The sequence below is a fragment of the Mirounga leonina genome, unplaced genomic scaffold (genome assembly GCF_011800145.1).
Source record: "Mirounga leonina isolate KUSES-001 unplaced genomic scaffold, KU_Mleo_1.0 Mir_82, whole genome shotgun sequence".
NCBI lineage: Eukaryota > Metazoa > Chordata > Mammalia > Carnivora > Phocidae > Mirounga > Mirounga leonina.
The window spans coordinates 155,893-164,351 of NW_023270825.1; positions in this window are offsets into that span (position 1 = coordinate 155,893).

An 8,459-nucleotide genomic window follows, 5' to 3' on the forward strand; every position below is an offset into this window, starting at 1 on the left:
TGCCTGATCACATCCTCTCCCTTTTTTTTTTCTTTTTCTTTTTTCTTTTTTTAAATCCTCTTCTTTCTTTTTTCAAACAACTTCTTATCAATTCCTTTTATAAAATTTTTTATAATTTCCATTTTTACAGTAATATTCCATCCCTTCATCATATCAACCCTTATTTTTGTACATATATAAGTTTTTCTTTCTTTAAAATTTTGGGAGGCACTTTCTTCTAACAGACCAAAATACATCCCAAATCTAGTGTGTGGCACTGATCTATATACCAGCCTGATCATATTTGATCACATTCTGGTTTTTCTTTTGTTGTTGTTTTGTTTTGTTTGTTTTTGTTTTTATCTTTATCTTTTTCCTTTTTTTTCTTTTTCTTTTTTCTCTCTTTCCCTTTCTTATCCCACTACTTCAGGTCTTTTCTGACTTGTTTAGAGTATATTTTCTGGGGACATGGTTACTCTGCTAGCATTTTGTACTCTTTATTCTCCTCTGCACAAAATGACAAGACAGAAAAAATCACCCCAACAAAAAGAACAAGAGGTGGTACCGACTGCCAGGGACCTACTCAATACGGATATTAGTACGATGTCAGATCTAGAGTTCAGAATCATCACTTTAAAGATACTAGCTGGGCTTGAAAAAAATATGGAAGTTATTAGAGAAACCCTTTCTGGAGAAGTAAAAGAGCTAAAATCCAACCAAGTAGAAATCAAAAGGCTATTAATGAGGTGCAATCAAAAACGGGGGCGCTAACTGCTAGAATAAATGAGGCAGAAGAGAGAATCAGTAATATAGAAGATGAAGTGATGGAAAATAAAGAAGCTGAGAAAAAGAGAGATAAACAACTACTGGATCACGAGGGCAGAATTCGAGAGATAAGCGATACCATAAGACGAAACAACATTAGAATAATTGGGATCCCAGAAGAAGAAAGAGAGAGAAGGCCAGAAGGTATAATGGAGCAAATTATAGCAGAGAACTTTCCCTAATTTGGGGAAAGAAACAGGCATGAAAATCCAGGAAGCACAGAGAACCCCTCTCAAAATCAATAAAAATAGGTCAACTCCCCGACATCTAATAGTAAAACTTATGAGTCTCATAGACAAAGAGAAAATCCTGAAAGCAGCTCGGGAGAAGAGATATGTAACCTACAATGGTAGAAACATTAGATTGTCAACAGACCTATCCACAGAGACCTGGCAGGCCAGAAAGGACTGGCAGGATATATTCAGAGCACTAAATCAGAAAAATATGCAGCCAAGAATACTCTACCCAGCTAGGCTGTCATTGAAAATTGAAGGAGAGATAAAAAGCTTCCAGGACAAACAAAAACTAAAGGAATTTGCAAACACAAAACCAGCTCTACAGGAAATCTTGAAAGGGGTCCTCTAAGCAAAGAGAAACCCTAAAAGCAACATAGACCAGAAAGGAACACAGACAATATATAGTAACAGTCACCTTACAGGCAATACAATGGCACTAAATTCCTATCTTTCAATAGTTACCCTGAATGTAAATGGGCTAAATGCCCCAATCAAAAGACACAGGCTATCAGACTGGATTAAAAAACAAGACCCATCGATATGCTGTCTGCAAGAGACTCATTTTAGAACCAAAGACACCCCCAGATTGAAAGTGAGGGGGTGGAAAACCATTTACCATGCTAATGGACACCAAAAGAAAGCTGGGGTGGCAATCCTTATATCAGACAAATTAGATTTTAAACCAAAGACTGTAATAAGAGATGAGGAAGGACACTATATCCTACTTAAAGGATCTATCCAACAAGAAGATCTAACAATTGTAAATATCTATGCCCCTAACATGGGAGCAGCCAATTATATAAGGCAATTAATAACAAAAGCAAAGAAACACATCGACAACAATACAATAATAGTGGGGGACTTTAACACCCCCCCTCACTGAAATGGACAGATCGTCTAAGCAAAAGATCAACAAGGAAATACAGACTTTAAATGACACACTGGACCAAATGGACTTCACAGGCATATTCAGAACATTCCACCCCAAAGCAACGGAATACACATTCTTCTCTAGTGCCCATGGAACATTCTCCAGAATAGATCACATCCTAGGTCATAAATCAGGTCTCAACCGGTACCAAAAGATTGGGATCATTCCCTGACTATTTTCAGACCACAGTGCTTTGAACCTAGAACTCAATCACAAGAGGAAAGTCGGAAAGAACTCAAATACATGGAGGCTAAAGAACATCCTACTGAAGAATGAATGGGTCAACCAGGAAATTAAAGAAGAATTAAAAAAATACATGGAAACCAATGAAAATGAAAGCACAACTGTTCAAAATCTTGGGGATGCAGCAAAGGCAGTCCTAAGAGGAAAGTATATAGCAATACAAGCCTTTCTCAAGAAACAAGAAAGGTCTCCAGTACACAACCTAACCCTACACCTAAAGGAGCTGGAGAAAAAACAGCAAATAAAGCCTAAACCCAGCAGGAGAAAAGAAATAATAAAGATCAGAGCAGAAATCAATGAAATAGAAACTAAAAGAACAGTAGAACAGATCAACGAAACTAGGAGCTGCTTCTTTGAAAGAATTAACAAGATTGATAAACCCCTGGCCAGACTTATCAAAAAGAGAAGAGAAATGACCCAAATCAACAAAATCAGGAATGAAAGAGGAGAGATTACAACCAACACCAAAGAAATACAAACAATAATAAGAACATATTATGAGCAACTCTATGCCAGCAAATTAGATAACCTGGAAGAGATGGATACATTCCTAGAGATGTATCAACTACCAAAACTGAACCAGGATGAAATAGAAAACCTGAACAGACCTATAACCACTAAGGAAATTGAAGCAGTCACCAAAAATCTCCAAACAAAAGCCCAGGGCCAGATGGCTTCCCAGGGGAATTATACCAAACATTTCAAGAAGAATTAATACCTAGTCTTCTGAAACTGTTCCAAAAAATAGAAATGGAAGGAAAACTTCCAAACTCATTTTATGAGGCCAGCATTACCTTGATCCCAAAACCAGACAAAGACCCCATCAAAAAGGAGAATTACAGACAATATCCCTGATGAACATGGATGCAAAAATTCTCACCAAAATACTAGCCAATAGGATCCAACAGTACATTAAAAGGATTATTCACCACGACCAAGTGGGATTTATCCCTGGGCTGCAAGGTTGGTTCAACATCCGCAAATCAATCAATGTGATACAATACATTAACAAAATAAAGAACAAGAATCATGTGATCCTCACAATAGATGCAGAAAAAGCTTTTGACAAAGTACAGCATCCTTTCTTGATCAAAACTCTTCAGAGTATAGGGATAGAGGGTACATACCTCAGTATCATAAAAGCCATCTATGAAAAACCTACAGCAAATATTATTCTCAATGGGGAAAAACTGACAGCTTTCCCCCTAAGGTCAGGAACGCGGCAGGGATGTCCACTCTCACCACTGCTATTCAACATAGTATTGGAAGTCCTAGCCACAGCAATCAGACAACAAAAAGAAATCAAAGGCATCCAAATTGGCAAAGAAGAAGTCAAACTCTCACTCTTTGCAGATGATATGATACTTTATGTGGAAAACCCCAAAGACTCCACCCCAAAACTGCTAGAACTCATACAGGAATTCAGTCAAGTGTGAGGATATAAAATCAATGCACAGAAGTCAGTGGCATTCCTATACACCAACAACAAGGCAGAAGAAAGAGAAATAAAGGAGTCGATCCCATTTACAATTGCACCCAAAACCATAAGATACCTAGGAATAAATCTAACCAAAGAGACAAAGGATCTGTACTCAGGAAACTATAAAATACTCATGAAAGAAATTGAGGAAGACACAAAGAAATGGAAAAACATTCCATGCTCATGGATTGGAAGAACAAGTATTGTGAAGATGTCAATGCTACCTAGAGCAATCTACACATTCAATGCAATCCCCATCAAAATACCATCCACTTTTTTCAAAGAAATGGAACAAAGAATCCTAAAATTTGTATGGAACCAGAAAAGACCCCGCATAGCCAGAGGAATATTGAAAAAGAAAAGCAAAGCCGGCGGCATCACAATTCCGGACTTCAAGCTCTATTACAAAGCTGTCATCATCAAGACAGCATGGTACTGGCACAAAAACAGAAACATAGATCAATGGAGCAGAATAGAGAGCCCAGAAATGGACCCTCAACTCTATGGTCAACTCATCTTCGACAAAGCAGGAAAGAATGTCCAATGGAACAAAGACAGTCTCTTCAACAAATGGTGTTGGGAAAATTGGATAGCCACGTGCAGAGGAATGAAACTGGACCATTTCCTTACACCACACACAAAAATAGACTCCAAATGGTTGAAAAACCTCAATGTGAGACAGGAGTCCATCAAAATCCTAAAGGAGAACACAGGCAGCAACCTCTTTGACCTCAGCCAAAGCAACTTCTTCCTAGAAACATCGCCAAAGGCAAGGGAAGCAAGGGCAAAAATGAACTATTGGGACTTCATCAAGATAAAAAGCTTTTGCAATGCAAAGGAAACACTCAACAAAACCAAAAGACAACCGACAGAATGGGAGAAGATATTTGCAAATGACAGATCAGATAAAGGGCTAGTATCCAAAATCTATAAAGAACTCATCACACTCAATACCCAAAGAACAAAGAATCCAATCAAGAAATGGGCATAAGACATGAACAGACATTTTTCCAAAGAAGACATCCAAATGGCCAACAGACACATGAAAAAGTGCTCAATATCGCTCGGCATCAGGGAAATCCAAATCAAAACCTCAATAAGATACCACCTCACACCAATCAGAATGGCTAAAATTAACAAGTCAGGAAATGACAGATGTTGGCGGGGATGCGGAGAAAGGGGAACCCTCCTACACTGTTGGTGGGAATGCAAGCTGGTGCAGCCACTCTGGAAAAGTGTATGGAGGTTCCTCAAAAAATTGAAAATAGAGCTACCATATGATCCAGCAATTGCACTACTGGGTATTTACGCCAAAGATACAAAAGTAGGGATCCGAAGGGGTATGTGCACCCCGATGTTTATAGCAGCAATGTCCACAATAGCCAAACTGTGGAAAGAGCCAAGATGTCCATCGACAGATGACTGGATAAAGAAGAGGTGGTATATATATACAATGGAATATTATGCAGCCATCAAAAGGAATGAGATCTTGCCATTTGCAACGACGTGGATGGAACTGGAGGGTATTATGTTGAGTGAAATAAGTCAAACAGAGAAAGACATGTATCATATGATCTCACTGATATGAGGAATTCTTAATCGCAGGAAACAAACTGAGTGTTGTTGGAGTGGGGGGTGGGGTGGGAAGGATGGGGTGACTGGGTGATAGACACTGGGAAGGGTATGTGCTCTGGTAAGCGCTGTGAATTGTGCAAGACTGTTGAATCTCAGATCTGTACCTCTGAAGCAAATAATGCGATATATGTTAAGAAAAAAGAAAAGAAGAAGAAGGTAGCGGGAGGGGAAGAATGAAGCAGGGGGAATCGGAGGGGTAGACAAACCATGAGAGACAATGGACTCTGAATAACAAACATGGTTCTAGAGGGGAGGGGGGTGGGAGGATGGGTTAGCCTGGTGGTGTGTATTGAGGGGGGCACATTCTGCATGGAGCACTGGGTGTTGTGCACAAACAATGAATCATGGAACACTTCATCTAAAACTAATGATGTAATGTATGGGGATTAACATAAGAATAAAAAAAATGTGAACACAAAAAGAAAACAAAGCCAGGGGCATCACATTGCCCGATTTCAAGCTATATTACAAAGCTGTGATCACCAAGACAGCATGGTACTGGCACAAAAACAGACACATAGACCAATGGAACAGAATAGAGAATCCAGATATGGACCCTCAACTCTATGGTCAAATAATCTTTGACAAAGCAGGAAAAAACATGCAATGGAAAAGACAGTCTCTTCAATAAATGGTGCTTGGAAAATTGGACAGCCATATGCAGAAGAATGAAACTCAACCATTCTCTAACACCATTCACAAAGATAAACTGAAAGTGGATGAAAGACCTCAATGTGAGACAGGAATCCATCAAAATCCTAGAGGAGAATATAGGCAATAACCTCTTTGACATTGGCCACAGCAACTTCTTTCAAGATACATCTCCAAAAGCTACTGAAACAAAAGCAAAAATGACCTTTTGGGACTTCATCAAGATAAAAATCTTCTGCACAGCAAAGGAAACAGTCAACAAAACAAAGAGGCAAGCCATGGAATGGGAGAAGATATTTGCAAATGACACTACAGATAAAGGGCTGGTATCCAAGATCTAGAAAGAACTTCTCAAACTCAACACCCAAAAAACAAATCATGTCAAAAAGTGGGCAGAAGAGATGAACAGACACTTCTCTGAAGAAGACATACAAATGGCTAACAGACACATGAAAAATGTTCATCATCATTAACCATCAGGAAAATCCAAATCAAAACCACACTGAGATACCACCTTACACCAGTTAGAATGGCAAAAATGGACAGGGCAAGAAACAACAACTGTTGGAGAGGTTGTGTAGAAAGGGCAACCCTCTTACACTCTTGGTGAGAATGCAAGTTGGTACTGCCACTTGGGAAAACAGTGTGGATGTTCCTCAAAAATTTAAAAATAGAGCTACCCTATGACCCAGCAATTGCACTACTGTGTATTTACCCCAAAGACACAGATGTAGTGAAAAGAAGGGCCATATGCACCCCAATGTTCATAGCAGCAATGTCCGCAATAGCCAAACTGTGGAAAGAGCCGAGACACCCTTCAACAGATGAATGGATAAAGAAGATGTGGTCCATATATACAATGAAATATTACTCAGCCATCAGAAAGGATGAATACCCAACATTTACATCAACATGGATGGGACTGGAGGAGATTATGCTAAGTGAAATAAGTCAAGCAGAGAAAGTCAATTATCATATGGCTTCACTTATTTGTGTAACATAAGGAATAACATGGAGGACATTAGGAGAAGGAAGGGAAAAATGGGCGGGGGGAATTAGAGGGAGAGATGAACCATGAGAGACTATGGACCTGAGAAACAAACAGGGTTTTAGAGGGGTGGGGGGAGGGGGAATTGGTTAGCCCGGTGATGGGTATTAATGAGGGCAGGTACTGCATGGAGCACTGAGTGTTATATGAAAACAATGGATCGTGGATCACTACATCAAAAACTAATGTATTGTATGGTGACTAACATAACATAATAAAATTTTAAAAATAAATAAATAAATAAATCACGTTTTAGGACAAGTACAGCCCAGGCATTGCGAGGCATTTTTGCTCGCCAATTCTGGAGCTCTGTGTGTAGGGGGCGAGGATGAGTGAGAAGCGCACGCCCATTGGCCAGAAGCCATCAGTCTCACCGCAGAGATGGGGGAAGCGACAGTCACGGGGACCGCAAGGAGAGAGGAGGGGGACACATCTGGGCTAGTCAGAGGAGGGTCGGTTCCACCAGAAAGGACCACGGGAGGCCCCCTGCCACATGATGTGCAGCCCGAAGTGTAACAAAGGTGTTGACTCACCCATAATTGCATCAAACTGAAGCCTGAGACAGAACGTTCTGGGAGGTTTCCTTGTTTGTAAAGGAAGTTGAAACCCTCCCTTCTCTGGTCCAAGCTGGGGGCCGTGGGTTCTGCAGGGACAGCTCTGCTCTGGGGAGTGTACTTTTGGCCCCTGTGGTCTGGTGTCCCAGCAGCAGGTGGGGGGTGGGGGGTCTAGACCATGCGGGGAGGGGAGGCCGGCAGGGCTCCAAGCGGGCCAGCGCCCTGAGTGACCCATATCCTTAAAGCGATTCTGTAGCAAAGGAGCTGGAGGAGTGCACACAGCTCGGGGGTCACAACACCCCAGGTGAGACGTGGGAGGTGATTGATGGGACACCCCCCTGCTGGGGGAGCGGAAAGTGCCCGCGCCTAGGAGAGGGTCTGAGGCCAGCCGAGACTACTGGAGGGAGCGTGGGAGGAAGTGAGGGTGCGCGGGCCCCCCTCAACCATGCCCGCGTTTACCAAGAGCTCCGCAGCCTACGGCCCCCTTCCCGTCCCTCAAGCCTAACATCAGAAACCTCTCAGCACCAGGCCGCCAGCCGTGTGTTCCAGACCAACCCGGGGACCCGTCCACAGGCTGGCACAGAGCGTGGGCAAAGCCTGGAGCCTGGGCTCAGGACCCCGCCGCCTTCAGCCGGGCCGCCGGGTCTGAGGTCAATGTGCCACCACGGCGGGCCAGGCCGGGCACCGTGTCTCTCGGAGGGCAGGAGCCTGGGCCCCCGCGACCCGGAGCCTGCCCCATGTCTCTGTGCCTCCGTTTCCCTCAGCTGTAAAAACAGAACACTTGCACCTACCCAGGGTACCGTATGTGAGTATTGCGAGTCCTTAGCAGAAAGTAGAGGACAGAGCCCGTGCGTGACCTCATGGTCATGACCGGGCC